We start from the raw sequence: 21,702 nt of genomic DNA, 5'->3' as shown, positions 1-21,702 counted from the left end.
TTAATGTGCCCTTAACTTTAGCTACATGCAGCTTACCTTTTAGGACACAGGGAGACTCTCGGCGATGGATATTCAGTTAATTTCCTGTCTGTAATTGAGCTCTTAGCTGAGTATGATCCAGTGCTGAAACAGCTCATACAATTACCAAGCAACACAATTAAATACCTAAGCCCCAGAATTCAAAACAAAGTTATCAAGATTCTGTCTAAAAGTATTGAAAACGATATTGTCAATGAAATAAAACAAGCACCATTCTTTTCAATTTTAATGGATACAACTATAGACATTAGTAAGGTTGACCAAATGAGCCATATTTTTCGCTACGTCAGTGTTGAATATGAAAATGACAGACCAACTGCTGTAAAGATAAATTAACTTTTTTAGGTTTTGTTGAAATTCAGGATCAAAGTGCTTCAGGAATTTAATCTGAAATTCTAAAGTGCATAGAGAGCAAAGGTTTGGAATTAAATAAATGCCGGGAAAGGCTTTGATGGAGCAGCAGCAATGAGTGGTGTTTACAGTGGTGTGCAACTAAGCTTGAATCAATGCAAAAGAGCCGAATGCGCTTTATGTACACTGTGCATCATACAATCAGAATTTGGTGCTAAATGATGCAGTTGTGAACATCCATGAAGTGTCATGTTTTTTTTGATGTGGTACAAAGACTCTATATGTTTTTTGCTGACAGTGTTAAATGCTGGGTAATTCTTTCCTCTTTCACGAGCGAGTCAGGTGTGCACCTGAAAAGACTGTGTCCATCGCGTTGGTCATCCCGTTATGAGTCTCTGCTAGCCTTGCATTTTTGCTGCGTGGACATACTGAAAGCACTGACGAGGATCATTCTTCTGTCAAGAAAAAAAGATTAATCTGAAGCACTGGGGCTTAAAAAGAAGCTTGAGTTTCCAGTTTGTTTTTCTTTTTCTGCATTGTGTCTAAAATGTTACAGCGAGAAACATTTGATCTAATGAAAGCTGAAGAACTGATTCAAAGAGCTGCTGAAACACTGACAGTCTATCGCAACAACTTTGAGAATGCATGGGAGACTGCGGTTTCCATTGCATTGACTGCAAATTCGAACAAAAGAGAGTCCGAAAAGTGAAACGACAATTTCACGATTTTAAGCGAGGATCAGAGACTAACAGATCCAGAGGAACATTTTAAAGTTACAGTGTTTTATTCTTGTTTGGACATGGTAACGCAGCAGCTGGTAAACCGATTCCATGGCATTTGGAATTCTACAACCACAGACCCTGGTTTCTATGCCAGATGATTATTATTATTATTATTATTTATTTCTTAGCAGACGCCCTTATCCAGGGCGACTTACAATTGTTACAAGATATCACATTATTTTTATATACAATTATATATATATATATATTTTTACATACAATTACCCATTTATACAGTTGGGTTTTTACTGGAGCAATCTAGGTAAAGTACCTTGCTCAAGGGTACAGCAGCAGTGTCCCCCACTGGGGATTGAACCCACAACCCTCCGGTCAAGAGTCCAGAGCCCTAACCACTACTCCACACTGCTGCCCTTGCCAAAGCAGAAGAGTTCCACAAAGCTTACAGCAGTGACATATCACCATCATTTCCAAGTCAAATGCTATGTTTCCGAGCATCAGTAAAGGATAACATTCAGAAACTTACTTCAGTCAGAGATAACCCATCTCCTCATTGCTGAAAACACTGCCTTGTCATCTTCTTTGCCTGACGTCTGCACAGCATGTTTTTATGTTTTGAACTATTCCTGTTACTGTTGCCACTGCCGAGAGATCATTTTCTAAACTTAAGCTGATCAAAACATACACCAGAAGTACCATGTGTCAAGAAAGACTATCGAGACTAGCCTTGTTGAGCATAGAACAAGAACATGCAAGAAAATTGAACACAGACAAGATTGTGGATGATTTCGCTGCCATGAAATGCAGAAGACGGGGGTTTAACTGAGGCTTGGTAGGGACACGTATTTACTCGATATTATAGTGTGGCCCAAATTATAGTATGGCCCAAATTTTTCTTTTTCCTATCGGGCCTGTGACATTCTATGTACACCACTGCCTGTATCAATTGTTATTTATAACTCTAAGCTCATGCATGGTGGTAGAATCCATTGAGCATAAATATTGTTATTGTGGAGCTGACAGTAGATGTCACAACTGTTTGTAACCAGAGTGATGATTGTATAGGCCAGTTGTGCACAACTTTTTTGCTGGAAGGGCCACATTGACAATCCGACTGACTTCTGAGGGCCACTACTAAAACGTGTTTTTTTGTTGTTGTTTTTTTTAACCATACAGATTCCAAAAAATTGTAGGACATTTTTTAGAACTTCAGTAGGACATATTTTTTTCGCATGCTATTATTATTTTTATTATTATTATTATTTATTTCTTAGCAGTCGCCCGAACAAGTAATAATACAATTAAGAGCAAGATAAGCAATCTTTCACAAAATCTCCATCGGTGAAAGGTAGAGATGTCTTGGCAATTAATGAAGCAATTTCATAGCTTACCTCGTACGTTACAGTTTGTGATTCTTTCTGCACCTTCTGGAGAAAAAAATGTAATGTCATAAATCTTAAGGCATGAACCAATCACGATTGGATTTGCTGGTTACTATAGCTACCGCTAGGCGTGAGTAGGCGTGTTAATACATTCTGACCCAATATTATACTTAGGACTTGTTTTTCAGTTTTTATAATTAAAATTTTCGGTGCTTATTTTTAGCTATTTATTTTCAAGTTATATGTAAATCGCTTTTTTCGGGGCTTTTTATATACTGTATTAAATTATTGTTTTCAGTTACTTTCGTTTTTTTCTGTCACAATATGTATAGTAACTTGACAGTACTTACACACGTCAATTGCACCTTCTTTCTTTTGCTGTATTCCACAATGAAATCCTAACGGTCACAGGCATATTTTTCTGGGGTTTTTGTTTGTTTTGGCATTTTTTGGCATTTTTTTACATTTCACCAAAATTTGCAATTGTTTTAAATTCAACAAGCGTGTAAATACTACCTATATATATATATATATATATATATATATATATATATATATATATATATATATATACAGCACTGTAATATAGCTTTAAATGTGTTGTATTGCTGCAGAACGAAGGCTCCCACAGGATAGCTTTCGCAGATTAGCTCACACAGGGTAGTGCTGTGTGCACAACTCGTAATAGACGTCATCATTATATGTTACAGCCCGATCACATGATAAGGGTGGTAAATGTAGGTCCTAAAACAAAGTTTATTTCATAACAATAAACTAACCCTAAACCTAAGGTTTGTGGGGTATTGGCCGTAACTTTAAATACACACAACATAACGTTAGGTTACTTACCGTAACCCTGGTTCCCTGAAAGAGAAGACGACCACCAAACATTATGTATGGGATATCCCTGCCCATTGGGTAGGTATCGCTGAGCTCTTTATATCAGAGCTGCCAATAGGCCCCTTCCTTGGATGATGCTCTTGGTCCCGCCCACTGAGGGTATAAAACTACTATCCAAAGGAAGCCATTTCTCTTTTTCCGTCGAACCCGTGAGGGCGACCGAAGCGACCTCATGGTTGGTGGTCGTCTTCTCTTTCAGGGAACCAGGGTTACGGTAAGTAACCTAACGTTCCCTTTCAATTCGAAGACGACCACCGAACATTATGTATGGGATAATGTATACCAGAGCCGTCGCGACGGAGAAGGAACAGCAGCATATGAGGGATGCACAAGCACTGTCTAACCCAGAGGTTACTGGTGTGAACTTACACCCTCAAGAACCCTTGTGTCTACAGAAGGCAAGGCAGGGTCAACCACATTAAGACGGTAGAACCTGGAGAAGGTATGCGGCGTAGCCAAGCTAGCCGCAGTACAAATATCAGACAGCGAGGCACCTCTGAAGAGGGCCCAAGATGTAGCCAACCCTCTAGTGGAGTGTGCGGCTTCCCTACCAGGTGGGGGCAAGCCAGCACTATTATATGCAGTCGAGACTGTATACACAATCCAATGTGACAAATGCTGCTTAGATAGGGGCTGTCCTAGGGTCCGTGTCCCTTGACAGACAAAGAGCTGGTCAGATTGACACAGAGCTCTTGTCCTATTCATGTAGCATCTCAATGCCTGCACTGGGCAGAGGCAGTTTAATCTCTCATCCTCTGCTGAAACAAACAGAGGTGGAAGAAAAGACTCCAGTTCCACCGATTGATTGACATGGAAGGCTGTAATCAAGCAGGTTGGTGCGCAGAGACACCCTGCTGCCATCTTCCCAAACATGCATGCAGGAGCTGTGCACAGACAATGGGCAGCCAAAAAATGTGCGCCCGTAGACATTGAATCTACGGGGGCATGGCAAGCAGAGATAGCCGCTAAATACACCTTCAATATATGGTAACAGGATAATGTGTTGTACCTTTTCTATTGGTTGTGTCAGAGAAAGAGGAGGTGGACCATCTATACAGAGGGGTATTTAATGTCATGCAAAAGATTGTAAGAACGAGTATTCTGTTTGTCCTGTACCTGGGACCAGACTCCCTGCATATTTCAATAAACCTAACAACTGATTGAAGAAAAGGACTCTGTGCATTTTCTTGAATCTACTTACTCACCATCCTTTTTTTTAAGTTACATCACTAACCCTAAACCTAAGGTTCATGGGGTATTTGCCATGCATCACCAATTAATTGGCACACAGTAATTACTATGTTCAGTTTTCTCCCCCTCCAACACCCTGGTTATTGTCACATGGTAGTGGTGTTGGCAGTGTAAAGGAATATGCCATAGAAAGTGTCCTGAGGGTATCAGATGATTCTAGGGCGTTTGCCATTTACTCCTACCTTTCACTTCCAGAGCTCGGCAACTCTACGAAATCAAGCCACCCTGTCCCTAACCCAACCCTAACCTTAAGCAACCCCTGCCCTAAAACCGAACCTCAAACCCAATACCTAACCCTAAACCTAACCATTAAGAATCATCTTATGCCCTCAGGACACTTTCTAGGGGATGTTCCTGTGTGCTGCAGCGGTGTTGAGGGTGAATGAAGCATGACGTAAATTACGAGTTGCACACGCAGCGCTACCCTGAGAGAGCTACCCTGTGTGAGCTATCCTGTGTGAGCTACCCTAAGAGAGCTACCCCGTGTGAGCTACCCTGAGAAAGCTACCCTGTGTGAGCTACCCTGAGAAAGCTACCCTGTGTGAGCTATCCTCTCTGAGCTACCCTTGAGAGCTACGCTGTGTGAGCTACCCTGTGAGAGCTACCCTGTGTGAGCTACGCTGTGGGAGCCTTCGTTCTGCAGCACTACCCTGTGTGAGCTACCCTGTGTGAGCTACGCTGTGGGAGCCTTCGTTCTGCAGCACTACCCTGTGTGAGCTACCCTGTGTGAGCTACGCTGTGGGAGCCTTCGTTCTGCAGCACTACCCTGTGTGAGCTACCCTGTGTGAGCTACGCTGTGGGAGCCTTCGTTCTGCAGCACTACCCTGTGAGAGCTACCCTGTGTGAGCTACGCTGTGGGAGCCTTCGTTCTGCAGCACTACCCTGTGTGAGCTACCCTGCGAGAGCTACGCTGTGTGAGCTACCCTGTGTGAGCCTTCGTTCTGCAGCTATTTATTCTTTTTAAATGTCGCAAGCAAGAACATCTTGTTTTAAATCTCACAAGCGTGTTACAATTCTCCAATAATAATGTAGAAATTTACTTGGGGTTGGGTTTAAAGTATTCAGAACGAATCAATGTGAGATACAAGTCAGGAAGGAGGGACTTTTTTTTTTTTTTCGGTACAGATTTCCATTACACGAGAGTAGATGTTAAAACTTCATGCTGATTTGAACTCGGCTCTCGCCAAGATAAGCACCAACTAAGACGTAGCTTTACAGTAAACTAATGTGATCCATATGTGTCTCCATCCATTTACGTTTCCTTCCATATGATGATGTAGATATCCTTCTGTCTGGTGTTAATGGCTGAAGTGTAATGCTGGCTCCAGGGATCAGCTTATTTTGCCTCCCTGGCGCATCAGCACACACAACGGCTGCGATGCTGGCTCCGGGGATCAACCATAGTGCGGCCTCCCCAGCGCATCAGCATGACAACCGTCTGGATTGAGCTAAGTAGGGTACATCTCTGGGGTTTTCAAGTGGGCACCTTCCATCCTCAGTGTTTCGTCGACTAGCCCACGACACCTCAAGAGGGCTCAACGGTGATTCTGGCGTCCCAGCTTCACCCCCCTCCGTCCCCCACTCAACTCAGCCCAGCTTACTTACCTATACATCAGCGTTTCTTTCTTTCTATTGTGCTTGAGATCCCCAGCCAGACTCTTTCAGTCTCAACCACAGCCAGTTGCTGCTCCTCTCTGCTGCTTCAGATAAGTTCTTCACTGTGCGACGCAACTCTTGGCCACTGAATCCGACGTCTCTGAGAAACCGGGTTGTAGAGTGTGCCACAAATCCTCGACAACCCACTTCCACTCGGTAAACCCGGACTCTCCATCCTCGCTGTTCCGCTTCAGTGGCTAGTTGAGCATACCGCAGTTTCTTCCTCTCATACGCCTCATCTACAGCATCCTCCCATGGCACTGTTAACTCTACCAGGTGAACAAGGCGTGCTGATCCAGACCACAGACAATATCTGGTCGAAGGTTAGTGGTGGCAATCTCAGGTGGAAAAATAAGCCGTTGACCAACATCTGCCAGCATTTTCCAGTCTCTAGCAGCTTCCAGTTGTCCTGGGCGAGGATTGGTTTTAACACCTTTTCTTGGTGGTTGCTCTCCTGGGCTGAGGAATGTTGTCTTTTGTGTGTAATGTTTTGATGGAACAGGTGACAACTTATTGGTCATGTTACGCTTGTCTTCCAATGCTAAGGCCAAACATCACAGGACCTGGTCATGGCGCCAAGTAAACCGTCCTTGGTTAAGAGCTACCTTACATCCTGTCAAAATGTGCCTTAATGTTGCAGGTGATGAACACAAAGGACATGAGGGATCCTCTCCTACCCAGAGGTTTAGGTTCTGTGGTGATGGGAGAACATCATATGTTGACCTGATGAGGAAACTGATCCTGCTCTGTTCCATTGACCATAGGTCTTGCCAGCCAATCTTGCGTTGTTCCACACTTTCCCATCTCATCCATTCATCCGCCTGGGAAATGGCCTTTATACACCTCATCCTCTCCTCCTGCTTTTGCACCTCGTTGACTACCAGCTTCCTCCTTTGAGCTGGGGCTGCCTTGTGCCATGTAGGAGGAGCTGAACTGAAACCAAGACCCCCTCTTCCATGCTGAACTTGCCCCATGATATCACCAATTCGAAGGGCAGCCTTTGCATCTTCCACAGCTTTCTTTGCCGCCCACTTTCTTCCAGTTTTCAAGACAGGTGCTGCCTCCCTTACGCATTTATCGCGTGACTCTACTAATGTCATTTCCAGTCTGACCTTGGCGCACTTAAACTCCTCGGTTAGAGCAGAGACTGGTAGCTGCAGTATTCCTTTACTCTGCTGAGGCAGCGTGGAACTCCCAACCATTTCCTGATGTATGAACTGATTAAAGCTTCCTTCTCTACTGTACAGTAATCCGTCACGTATCAGAATGCGGTGGGACCGGAGTAAAGTCGGATAAATGAATCCTGTTTTAAATACCATTATACGCAGCTGTAACAATTACTATATTCACACCTTTATTGTTTTGAGATTCAGCTTTTATTAGGGAGCACCCCTAAATCCCTTGTTTAGAAAGATACAGGGTATTAAGGTGACAGAGTAGCTGACAGAGGTTTTTTTTGGGTGTTGTTAACTCTTCCTATAAAAAATCACGACTGCACATCACTTGTATTTTACCTCAAACACGAGCAAAAGAAAAATTAGACGTGCCTGTGGGATGATCTCATTTTACGCATGTGCAATGCACCAGGGGATACAGGTTTCTGAGGGGTTACTGAATTGGTTACAACACCTGTTAATTCACGATGTAACTCAGGAACGACTTCAGATAAAACTTCCACCAACAGGCTGTTCACATAGATTCCGCTTGCCTCTGAATTAATCAAAATACTTTGAAGCCACTCTAAAATCATCACTGGTATTAGTTTCTAGCATATTTCTTGGTAGAATAATTTTTTGTCGAGCATAGTTCTGTAGCTGGGTCGCTACGTCAGGCCTAGCAGCTTCAGCCATGTGAACTTAAAATAAAAACTGTTTATAAAAAAATAACGTTATTTAATATGTATCTTTTTACACACAAAACAGCTAAAATAACAAGACCCTTTTTAATGTTTACAGACGGCACAAGGCAGCTACCGTTTTTTAGTTTCAAAATCAAAGCCTGTCATTGGCTGAACAGGTTAACAGGTAACAAGGAGGAACACCGATCTCCCCAATGTGGAAGAGGTGGGAATGGGCGGGGCAGATGTGATTGATTGAGTTTGCAAGTGCATGCATCGAATGACAAAGTGCACACCGAATGGATAAAAGGCACATTGAATGGATAAAGCTCATATTTAATGTTTGATGCTAGTTTTTAACATTCGACTGTTGCATTTAACATTCGATGGTAGTATTTAACATTCAATTCTTGCATTTAATGTTCAATGTTGAATTTATTATTTTATTATTTGATGTTAAAATTTAACATTTGATACATGAATTTAATATTTAATGCTAGTATTTATTATTTGATGCTAAAATTCAATATTCGATACTTGCTTAAATTTAACATTTAATGAAGTCATTCATTATTTAATTTTTGTTACTTTCACCTCACATAGTTCCTGTGTCATGTTTTGTTTCTGTTGCTGCTGTAAAATGCTTCCGCTCTTTAATCAGTGACATCACACAGGGAAAAAAAGGCAGTGAAATTCAATCGCTCCTTTATCCAATGATATGCATCTGCAACATGGACTGCAATGTATGGTGACCCAGTAAGTCAAAGAAACAAAGTGCATTTTTTTATCTTGTTTACCCGATCATGGTCCCAGAATGACACTTCACCATGGCCGTAGCTACAGTGATAATTTACCAAATACTGACAAGCACATGGGGTCAGCCTTACATATTGCATACCTTTTCCATATATAGATAAAAGTGTTTCTTAACATAATTTCACAGAGCCTGCTTTCAAAATGTAAGGTGGCTTCTTCTGTGTCCACCGATGAAGTACGTTCACCAAATTCACTTCCAAATGCTGATGGACGTGAAGCAAAGCCAAACCAGTCAGACGGTAACCAGTACTGAGGCAAGAAGTAGATGGGTGAAACACCTGTCTAGTTTGGATTGGGCAGTCATTTTTAAGAATTCTACCGCCATGGTCAGTGTCTAGTGTGGTATCCACATGTTTGATGGCCGTCATTTTGTTGGGTGGGAGTGGGGGGCTGCATGCAGGGCAACATGAGGGAAGTGGATATGTATGACCAATCGTGAGACAGAGGTGCATGACAGGAGAACTGCCAACAGAGCTGTAATAGGGATCTATGAGATGTCCCAGCATAACAGTCTGTTGTGTGGAACTGCAGAGCTGTAATAGGGATCTATGAGATGTCCCAGCATAACAGTCTGTTGTGTGGAACTGCAGAGCTGTAATAGGGATCTATGAGATGTCCCAGCATAACAGTCTGTTGTGTGGAACTGCAGAGCTGTAATAGGGATCTATGAGATGTCCCAGCATAACAGTCTGTTGTGTGGAACTGCAGAGCTGTAATAGGGATCTATGAGATGTCCCAGCATAACAGTCTGTTGTGTGTAATAGGGATCTATGAGATGTCCCAGCATAACAGTCTGTTGTGTGTAATAGGGATCTATGAGATGTCCCAGCATAACAGTCTGTTGTGTGTAATAGGGATCTATGAGATGTCCCAGCATAACAGTCTGTTGTGTGTAATAGGGATCTATGAGATGTCCCAGCATAACAGTCTGTTGTGTGTAATAGGGATCTATGAGATGTCCCAGCATAACAGTCTGTTGTGTGTAATAGGGATCTATGAGATGTCCCAGCATAACAGTCTGTTGTGTGTAATAGGGATCTATGAGATGTCCCAGCATAACAGTCTGTTGTGTGTAATAGGGATCTATGAGATGTCCCAGCATAACAGTCTGTTGTGTGTAATAGGGATCTATGAGATGTCCCAGCATAACAGTCTGTTGTGTGTAATAGGGATCTATGAGATGTCCCAGCATAACAGTCTGTTGTGTGTAATAGGGATCTATGAGATGTCCCAGCATAACAGTCTGTTGTGTGTAATAGGGATCTATGAGATGTCCCAGCATAACAGTCTGTTGTGTGTAATAGGGATCTATGAGATGTCCCAGCATAACAGTCTGTTGTGTGTAATAGGGATCTATGAGATGTCCCAGCATAACAGTCTGTTGTGTGTAATAGGGATCTATGAGATGTCCCAGCATAACAGTCTGTTGTGTGTAATAGGGATCTATGAGATGTCCCAGCATAACAGTCTGTTGTGTGTAATAGGGATCTATGAGATGTCCCAGCATAACAGTCTGTTGTGTGTAATAGGGATCTATGAGATGTCCCAGCATAACAGTCTGTTGTGTGTAATAGGGATCTATGAGATGTCCCAGCATAACAGTCTGTTGTGTGTAATAGGGATCTATGAGATGTCCCAGCATAACAGTCTGTTGTGTGTAATAGGGATCTATGAGATGTCCCAGCATAACAGTCTGTTGTGTGTAATAGGGATCTATGAGATGTCCCAGCATAACAGTCTGTTGTGTGTAATAGGGATCTATGAGATGTCCCAGCATAACAGTCTGTTGTGTGTAATAGGGATCTATGAGATGTCCCAGCATAACAGTCTGTTGTGTGTAATAGGGATCTATGAGATGTCCCAGCATAACAGTCTGTTGTGTGTAATAGGGATCTATGAGATGTCCCAGCATAACAGTCTGTTGTGTGTAATAGGGATCTATGAGATGTCCCAGCATAACAGTCTGTTGTGTGTAATAGGGATCTATGAGATGTCCCAGCATAACAGTCTGTTGTGTGTAATAGGGATCTATGAGATGTCCCAGCATAACAGTCTGTTGTGTGTAATAGGGATCTATGAGATGTCCCAGCATAACAGTCTGTTGTGTGTAATAGGGATCTATGAGATGTCCCAGCATAACAGTCTGTTGTGTGTAATAGGGATCTATGAGATGTCCCAGCATAACAGTCTGTTGTGTGTAATAGGGATCTATGAGATGTCCCAGCATAACAGTCTGTTGTGTGTAATAGGGATCTATGAGATGTCCCAGCATAACAGTCTGTTGTGTGTAATAGGGATCTATGAGATGTCCCAGCATAACAGTCTGTTGTGTGTAATAGGGATCTATGAGATGTCCCAGCATAACAGTGTGTTGTGTGTAATAGGGATCTATGAGATGTCCCAGCATAACAGTCTGTTGTGTGTAATAGGGATCTATGAGATGTCCCAGCATAACAGTCTGTTGTGTGTAATAGGGATCTATGAGATGTCCCAGCATAACAGTCTGTTGTGTGTAATAGGGATCTATGAGATGTCCCAGCATAACAGTCTGTTGTGTGTAATAGGGATCTATGAGATGTCCCAGCATAACAGTCTGTTGTGTGTAATAGGGATCTATGAGATGTCCCAGCATAACAGTCTGTTGTGTGTAATAGGGATCTATGAGATGTCCCAGCATAACAGTCTGTTGTGTGTAATAGGGATCTATGAGATGTCCCAGCATAACAGTCTGTTGTGTGTAATAGGGATCTATGAGATGTCCCAGCATAACAGTCTGTTGTGTGTAATAGGGATCTATGAGATGTCCCAGCATAACAGTCTGTTGTGTGTAATAGGGATCTATGAGATGTCCCAGCATAACAGTCTGTTGTGTGTAATAGGGATCTATGAGATGTCCCAGCATAACAGTCTGTTGTGTGTAATAGGGATCTATGAGATGTCCCAGCATAACAGTCTGTTGTGTGTAATAGGGATCTATGAGATGTCCCAGCATAACAGTCTGTTGTGTGTAATAGGGATCTATGAGATGTCCCAGCATAACAGTCTGTTGTGTGTAATAGGGATCTATGAGATGTCCCAGCATAACAGTCTGTTGTGTGTAATAGGGATCTATGAGATGTCCCAGCATAACAGTCTGTTGTGTGTAATAGGGATCTATGAGATGTCCCAGCATAACAGTGTGTTGTGTGTAATAGGGATCTATGAGATGTCCCAGCATAACAGTGTGTTGTGTGTAATAGGGATCTATGAGATGTCCCAGCATAACAGTCTGTTGTGTGTAATAGGGATCTATGAGATGTCCCAGCATAACAGTCTGTTGTGTGTAATAGGGATCTATGAGATGTCCCAGCATAACAGTCTGTTGTGTGTAATAGGGATCTATGAGATGTCCCAGCATAACAGTCTGTTGTGTGTAATAGGGATCTATGAGATGTCCCAGCATAACAGTCTGTTGTGTGTAATAGGGATCTATGAGATGTCCCAGCATAACAGTCTGTTGTGTGTAATAGGGATCTATGAGATGTCCCAGCATAACAGTCTGTTGTGTGTAATAGGGATCTATGAGATGTCCCAGCATAACAGTCTGTTGTGTGTAATAGGGATCTATGAGATGTCCCAGCATAACAGTGTGTTGTGTGTAATAGGGATCTATGAGATGTCCCAGCATAACAGTGTGTTGTGTGTAATAGGGATCTATGAGATGTCCCAGCATAACAGTCTGTTGTGTGTAATAGGGATCTATGAGATGTCCCAGCATAACAGTCTGTTGTGTGTAATAGGGATCTATGAGATGTCCCAGCATAACAGTCTGTTGTGTGTAATAGGGATCTATGAGATGTCCCAGCATAACAGTCTGTTGTGTGTAATAGGGATCTATGAGATGTCCCAGCATAACAGTCTGTTGTGTGTAATAGGGATCTATGAGATGTCCCAGCATAACAGTCTGTTGTGTGTAATAGGGATCTATGAGATGTCCCAGCATAACAGTGTGTTGTGTGTAATAGGGATCTATGAGATGTCCCAGCATAACAGTGTGTTGTGTGTAATAGGGATCTATGAGATGTCCCAGCATAACAGTCTGTTGTGTGTAATAGGGATCTATGAGATGTCCCAGCATAACAGTCTGTTGTGTGTAATAGGGATCTATGAGATGTCCCAGCATAACAGTCTGTTGTGTGTAATAGGGATCTATGAGATGTCCCAGCATAACAGTCTGTTGTGTGTAATAGGGATCTATGAGATGTCCCAGCATAACAGTGTGTTGTGTGTAATAGGGATCTATGAGATGTCCCAGCATAACAGTGTGTTGTGTGTAATAGGGATCTATGAGATGTCCCAGCATAACAGTCTGTTGTGTGTAATAGGGATCTATGAGATGTCCCAGCATAACAGTCTGTTGTGTGTAATAGGGATCTATGAGATGTCCCAGCATAACAGTGTGTTGTGTGGAACTGCAGATGTTCAATGCCATAACGTATAATTTTGCAGGGGAGGAGGGGGTGTTGGGCCGGCACTTGCATTCATAGTAACATGGAGAGGTGGTAACAACCAAGAGTTTTCCAGTGTCATACTGGATGAGCAACAGAATACAGACAGATGTTTAATGGGAGGGGTGGCCTCACCATCACAGTTGGGCTATATAGGTCATGCTGTCATACTAGTATGTTCTGTGTTTACCATTTCTCCAGTGTCTTAGGACTATGTTGGCAGATAGCACTCACATACACTCTGTAAACAGACATCCTTATTCAATGACACTTAACCATGCTTTTTATTTTGCAAAAAATGTTTGTATGCATTGCCATACTTTAATTTGTTATGGTTTGACCATGGTGACAACATGCTATATAATAAACATTTGTGCTTTATAGAATTCTCACAGCAAACATTGCCCCTATTTTAAAATCTACAGACTGTATGTTGATGTAAATTCAAAGCCTAAGACACATTTTGTGAGAAATTATTTTTATGTAACACACCTAGGACAAAACTACTCAGAACAAGTAATTGATTAGCACTAATCTTAGATTTACTTACAGTACCTAACGTTCAAGATTAGTGCTAATCAGGGCCTGTGAAACCAGTTTGTTTTGAACTAATGAAAGGATATATTGAAGTGTTTACTGGGGTTACAAAGGCAGAACAAAATCACTGTAACAAGCTAATCAGGGTCTGTGAAACCAGTCATGAAGTACAAAACATGTAAAGGCATTAGGAAAAATGCAGCCATCAGTGTCATAGGATTTTTGCTAAGTTTCTCCTGCTTAGAGGTCACAGGAGTCCACTTGAAAGAAGTACAGGCTTGAAAGAAGTACAATAGTAACTATTTATTAACCCTGCTGCGGATGCATAACACTGACAGGGACATAGTTAAGTTGACCGTATGTGTGTGTGTCACAATCAAAAATCTAGAAAAACGCTTATCTAATTGTGATATTTTTGAGGTTTTCAGATTTTCAGGAAGTGCCTGTACTGTACCTCTTTCTTTATGTAAATGTCTACGTCACAATTGTATTCTTGTATTGAGAGCTCCCCTTTATAAAGCACCCCTTTGATGCGGAACCAGTTTTAAGGCAGCATGGTTGTGGCTTCGATTTGCCCCATAATGCCATTGCACTAGCACTTTCATTCTTGTTATAAGGCTGAACACAAATAGCACAGCTTTGTATTTATGGATCCTGACTATCGTGTAATAAAGTGGGAGCACTCTATAGAGATTTTTGTGACTATTTAAAAATGCATCTTACTGCTGACTGTTATTACATGGAGATAAAACAGTGAAGTATAACTAGATATAGTTAATTCCATTAAGTAAAATATAATATGCTGATTACTGTATACCACATCACAAAATGCACTCATGCGTAATTACACTGATGGTTAGCAACTCACTCGTATGTAATTGAACTGTTTCCTTCTCTAAGTACACTCACAGACAGCATTCAAACCTAGACAGTAACTGCATTTTTTACGTGAACATATGGTGGATGTAGGATTCATGTTTGAGAAAAGCACTTGTAGCAGACTACAACAAAGAAAATGGCTACAGAGCAGTATCAAAGAAATATGAAATTATGAAATGCACAATCACAGCAATAATAAAGAAGCACCACAGAAAAAATGCAACTGAAATGCTTGAAAGAAGTGGACGTCCAAAGAAAAGTATTGGTACAGCTGGTAGGAGAATCGTCAGAACAGCTAAAAAAAAAATCCAAGATGAACAACCAAGGATTTAAAGAAAGAATTTGAAGCATCAGGCATAATAGTGCACAAAAGAACTGTCCAAAGGCACCTGAACACAGAAGAGCTGTATGCATGTAGACCTCACTGCACTGTGTATTTTTGTCTTTGTCATAAGAGGAATATTGTGGGAAGTCACCTTGATGACCATGCAAGCCTATTTTAAAGGCAAAACTCTTTGTAAGGCAAACAAAGGCAGACATACAATCGAATAACATAATGCTCTGGATAGCTTTCACACCTCTTAAGAGCTTACCATGGTAAATTTGCACAATAATACTGCAGTTTACCATACTTCCCCATGCCTCTATTGTGCATTTACTGTTTTTAGTTAACCATAGATTGAACAATGCTTTACTATAGTAATCTCAGGGATCGACATGGACATATTTTACCATTACAAAATACCAATTTTAAAATATAAATAATATTTTTTATTGTTATTTGAAATAGAATTTTCAGATACCATTTCTATTTAGAATGGAAAACTATTTTGTAAATAGTTTTGAAAAAAAATAGTTTTTTTTAATATCAGTGTAGCTTTATTATGTCTGAATAACAACATAGCATACATATGCAAGTCTGTTTACTTTCATTGGGGGGCCTTGGAAAAGGAACCAGGTGTGGGGCTCCCGAGTGGCGCATCCAGTAAAGGCGCTCCTCGCAGGATGTGCCCTATAGCCTGGAGATCGCTGGTTCGAATCCAGGCTATGTCACAGCTGACCGTGACCGAGAGTTCGTAGGGGGCGGCGCACAATTGGCTGAGCGCTGCCCGGGTAGGGAGGGCTTAGGTCGGCAGGGGAATCCACGGCTCACCGCGCATCAGCGACCCCTGTGGCCGAGAGGGCGCCTGTGGCTCTGCAGCGGAGCCGCCAGATCTGTGTTGTCCTCCGGCACTATAGGTCTGGTGGCATCGCTGTGGATCTGCAGTGCGAAAAATGACGGCTTGGAAGGAGCACGTTTCGGAGGACACGTGTTTCAGCCTCCGTTTCCTGAGTTGGCGTGGGGGGGTTGCGAGCGGTGAGCCGGGGATACAGATAATAATTGGGCATGCTAAATTGGGGTGAAAACCGGGGTAAAAATAATTGGCGACGACTAAATTAAAAAAAAAAAAAAAAAAAAAAAAAAAGGAACCAGGTGTGATCAGTATGAACCAATCTAAGAGAAATGACTGGTTAATAACCATGCTACTTTGATGGGACAAGTAGTAGCAATAATTATTGGGCGTAGACAGCAGGTAGGACATATGTAAGAGGGTTACTATTTTTATGCTACAAATTCAGAAAATTATTTGGAAAAGGTTAAAAAATGATAAACAGTGAGTAAGTGTTAATGAAAATATGTAGTATAGAAAGGGTTAAGCAATACATATTATTGCTAATTCTTATTTTATACAGGGCCACAGTGTGGAGTAGTGGTTAGGGCTCTGGACTCTTGACCGGAGGGTCGTGGGAGACACTGCTGCTGTACCCTTGAGCAAGGTACTTTACCTAGACTGCTCCAGTAAAAAAAAAAATAAAAAATACTGTATAAATGGGTAATTGTATGTAAAAAGAATGTGTAAAAAATAATGTAATTGTATGTTAAATAATGTGATATCTTGTAACAATTGTAAGTCGCCCTGGATAAGGGTGTCTGCTAAGAAATGAATAATAATAATAATAATAATAATAATAATAATAATAATAATAATAATAATAATAATAATAATAATATGCTGTACATACTGTTGATATATAAAATGATCATCAACTTTTTCATCATTTTTCATCTCCAGCCCATAACCCATTGTGGGGTTGTTTCTCCCATATCTTTAAGTTTGTATCATAGGGATACTTACTTACGTTTCTTTGTAAACTGCCATACACAATTAAGTGGCATAAACATAGGACAGAGGATAGGAGACACTTTTCCACACAGAGTGGTGAGGGTATTGAATGGGTTACCTAGACATGCTGTTGAGGCTGAACCACTGGGAGCCAATAACACCTAACTGACAACGTTTTAGATCAATCAGTAACTAGGAACCGGACAAGCTCGTTAGAAAAATGTTCTTATGTTCTTACATAATAAACTTATTTCACACTTACTGTAGGTGTAGAGAGGTGTGATATATGATGATTAGGTGAATCTGAAATGTTGGGTTATCAGTTTTTTCAAGGACACCAACTGTAGAGGGGTTATTATTAAAGTAGTGTGTGGGCTGTGCAGACACTGTGCTGAAGCGTTTGTGCTGAGCAGCACAAAAACAGAATGATGTATTATTTTTCTTTTGCTGATGTTCTGGAAAGTCCCATCATATCTGGTTAGGCCAATCAGAATTTATTATGAGTGAAAACTTATGGTCACCATGTATTTAGACATTTTTCCAGTTTTCTCTCTCCAAGTTAGGATCAAGGGATGCTGAGCAAGGGATGCCCTGTTCACAGACGTTAGTAATTAACTTTAAGAAGCATCCAGTTAAAAAACAGAGCTCATGCTTTAAAATGTACGAAACTCCATGCCCAGAGAAGTTCTTGAAATAACCTTCAATTTAGTGAAAGCCATTTATAACATTGTAACCATAACGTTCTGCTGTAAAAAAATAAATGAGGAAAGCTTCTGCAGTTCCAGTATTATAGTTGTACATTCTAGTTTACATCAGGACTAAACATGCAGTACAGTGTTTGAGCTGCAGTTTAGAATGAATGATTATATTCAAGTGTCTACTCAGGGTTAATACAAGAAGACTATATGAAAGACCAAACTAAATGCCATAGAAAAGTCCTACACTGAGTAATATATTTTATTTGGGCTACTCAGGCAGTCTAATTTGTCCTACTGTAAATCAATGGGCTCTGGAACTTGGATCCACAATCCCTACTTTGACCATAACCCTGCTGCATTGCATCTTTATATCTTCATATTGCTTGTTGACAGATCTATCGACAATGAAACAGACTCCAGGAATACAGGCACCAATAAGAGCAGTGGACAGGTGGATGAAACAATATATAAATGAAGTGAGATATCATGTCACGAGTTGGTCATTTGTAGATGTGCGATGACGGTAATAGCATGTTTTAATAAATAAAAAAAATGGTATGTGTTTATTTTCGAATGACTGAGAGACTCGAGAGCCATATTTGGTTACTTGAAGAGCCAGGTATGCCGAACCCTGTGCTGGTGGCTGGTCCCTCAAACTGTAAATGAATGTCGTTTGAATTTTCAGAGCATATGCAGCTCCTCTGTAGTGCAGCAACCTCCCGAGAGGAGGCAGCGTCATCATTCCTTCAACAGTGCATTTGACTGCTGCTCGAGAATCGAGGCACTGCAGTGTGTCTGCAGTGTGTCAGTGGTCACTGAAGCAATGATGACTATAGTGCTTTAAATCTATTGTCTTGCTTTTTATTAGTGGGAGCAACTGAATCACTGGTCTCCCTTATATTGTTTTGAAAGTATTTCCTTCTTTGCTTTTTCCTCTTTGTCTGTCAGTTGCTGGTACCTATTAACTTTCAGAAGGTCACATGGTGTAATTGCAGCTATACCATTGAACAGGAAATGACAGATAGCATGGGAATTGATTCAATACCAGGAAGCACTTTTATTTGTATTTGTAAAATCTGCTTCTAGTGGATTATAAAAACAAGCAAAATGATATTCAACAAGAAAAAGTGGACAAGTAACGATGTACCTAGTATTAATAAGAGGTGTGTGGAAGGGTGGGGGTATTCACTGACACGGGAGACAGAAGGTGGTACTTGAAAACACTGCACAGGTGCCCAGTTTTATTTATTTTCTATTTTAGCCCGCAGAGGGCGCTGTTGTCTGTGGCCTGTATACCAGCAATGGTAATCAGGACCACAAGGTTACCAACACAGGTATATGCAGGTTCGAGCAGACACACTCACAGGTGCTCAAAATAATAATGAAAACCAAAGACGAAATGAAAAGGGAAAATAAAATTACAAAACAAAAGTGCTGCTTACGCAGTGCCCCCACTGCCGCTATGCCGGTCAGCTCGGGTCTCCGTCCTACGCTCCGCTGTGCACTATAACACTGGGGTGGCCAAGATTCCCTTATCACTACACACGTTCCCTCGGGTACATAACCATATATTTTAATAAATAGTTTATTTAAGGCAGGCTGCCTTCCTCATGCCTGATTGCCTGATTTTATTGCCTGATTTTATTCTCTCTCTCCCACCACTGGCGTTACTGCCTGGTGTTTGTTTACACTCGCCTCCTCAGCTAGCATCACTGGGTTTCCCCGGTCATGGCCACCCGAATGCACAACCAAGTGCAGTTCTTATGGGCTGAGCAACCCCCCAAGGCCCGCCTCTCAACCACTCAGAGAGAGGGAAAGCCAACACACCTTCCTCCCAACCTCTCCGTGTCATTGCTATGATTGACAGGTGGATCTTATGAGGCTGCTGCCCCTTTCCTGCAGAACCACGTATGCGCCAGACAGTCAGCACATTTTTCCCCTGTTACATATCCTCCCCCTCAGAATGGCACCACCGGTCCATTCGAAAATCCTACACCCTCATGCAGTTTCCCTGATTGGTGGACTACCCTGAAGGCATAGGGCTGCAAGGCCAAGTACTACCGTGTGATTCTGGCACTGTTATCCTTCATCCTGTGAAGCCATGCTAGGGGGGCATGATCTGTAACCAGGGTGAAGTGAGATAGTACCGGAGTGACTCGACTGCTCATTTTACCGCGAGGCACTCCTTCTCGATGGTACTATAGTTTTTCTCACGGGGAAGGAGCTTCCTGCTGATATACAGTACCGTGTGCTCGTTTCCCCACACCTCCTGAGACAACACTGCCCCAAGACCTGTCTCTGATGCATCTGTCTGCAGGGTGAACCTCTTACTGAAATCAGGACTGCATAGCACTGGCTTGCTACACAGCTTTTGCTTCAGCGTGAGAAAGGCCCTCTGGCACGGCTCCGTCCACTGAACCGTATTTGGGGCAGCCTTCCGGGTGAGGTCTGTCAATGGAGTAGCAAGCGTGGCAAAGCTCAGGATGAACTTCCTATAATAGCCCGCTACTCCCAAGAAAGAGCACACCTGGGTTTTGGACGTAATAAACTTCTGTGTAAACAGGTGTAGAAAGCTGTATGCACATATAAAATTATAAAACATAAATAACTAGTTATAAAAATAGCATAAAACAAAAATATAACATAACGTATGCAACGTGAAAGCGTTTTGAGTGAAACAGAGTTCAAAGGCAGGCTGTCTGTTCAGAGTTCTATTACAGCTTTCAATCTACGCAGAAAACACAACTGTACCAGTGCATTTGCCACAGACTTGCCTTTTCACAACGTGCGCAGACATCAAAAGTTCTGTTTTTATTGCATTTAGCAACCTGGCATTATCTCTTATTCCGTGTGCCAGTGGGCGCAGTGCTGGCTGAAGGTTGAGGGGCATTTGCCAGCCGACTTTCGTGTCTCTTATCAAAATGTTTCTATCGTAGCTCCAGGGCTAGCTGCAAAATGAAGTCCCTCCGAGTGATTGTGTTGCCGGTGCACTCCTTGTACAAAACCAAGCGTTACAAAAAAGAGACACAGGCCACCTGCGAGTACCACCTATGACAGAATACAGCCGTGCCATTTGTTCCAGTATATCCACACCGTACTTCGTTGTGTTATAAAATGCAACAGTCTCTGGCTTTCGTTTAGCATCAGTCCCGATGGTCACTGATCTGTGCAGAGCTTAGAATACACACATTTTTAAAAAAAATTTGCACCGTCACACTCAGGGTGGCACAGTCGTTCTGCCTGAGAAATGTAGTGTAAATAATAATAATATATGATGTGTAGAATGACTTTCATCAGTGTTTCAAGCACTCAACAGGATTATAATACGTTATTTCACAATGACGTTGATTTTATTACAAAGCCCAGACGAAATTGTCGGCTGCATTGTATTGATTTCAATATGCCGCATAAACTGCGGGTCTGGCGGTAGAAGAAGCAAGTGCTTATAACTTATTCATTTTTACGATTCTGCAGCTGAAACACCATATGGCTATTTAATTCAAATATTTAGTAACACTTAAGAACGGAAATGCACGAGATATTCACATACACAGAGATATTTAAATTTGAATTCAAAAGCCGTTCAAAAACCAGCTATGGCAGTACTAGTGTTATATACAGTGATTTGCAGAAGTATTCACCCCCTACCAATAATGTCACATTTTGTTGAATTACAAATAATGTATTCACAGTTTTTCTAAATAACGTTTTTTATTCAAAGCTGTAGTGGTTAAACTGAACACTGTTATATGAGGAGGAGGTTAAATGTCAGCAAAACATGCAAAGAAAATGTACAAAATGAAATTTATTGGTTGCATTCAGCCCCTTAAGTCAGTACTTGGTAGAAGCACCTTTTGCAGCAATTACTGCTATGAGTCTTTTTGGATAGCTTTGCACAGTAGGATGGTGAAATTTGTGCCCATTCTTCACGGGAAAATTGCTCCATTTCTGATAAGTTTGTTGG

General features: G+C 41.6%; 1 protein-coding gene across 8 annotated transcripts in view; it reads left to right on the top strand.

Annotated features, from left to right (window-relative positions):
• LOC117406026 (tripartite motif-containing protein 3-like) overlaps positions 1-21,702 on the top strand; it is a 102,639-nt gene that overhangs the window by 43,508 nt on the left and 37,429 nt on the right. Inside the window, exon 1 of one of the 8 annotated variants that reach the window (XM_059029728.1) lies at positions 18,196-18,214. The exons of the other annotated variants lie outside the window; for them this stretch is intronic. The gene's annotated coding sequence lies outside the window, so the exon portion shown is untranslated. Of the gene's footprint in view, positions 1-18,195; positions 18,215-21,702 lie in introns of those variants that run through there. 8 annotated transcript variants of the gene reach the window in all.

Source organism: Acipenser ruthenus, chromosome 9, assembly GCF_902713425.1.
Source record: "Acipenser ruthenus chromosome 9, fAciRut3.2 maternal haplotype, whole genome shotgun sequence".
Classification (NCBI taxonomy): Eukaryota; Metazoa; Chordata; class Actinopteri; order Acipenseriformes; family Acipenseridae; genus Acipenser; species Acipenser ruthenus.
The sequence above is the reverse complement of the archived record's forward strand: the minus strand, read 5'-3'. Positions and strand labels throughout refer to the sequence as shown.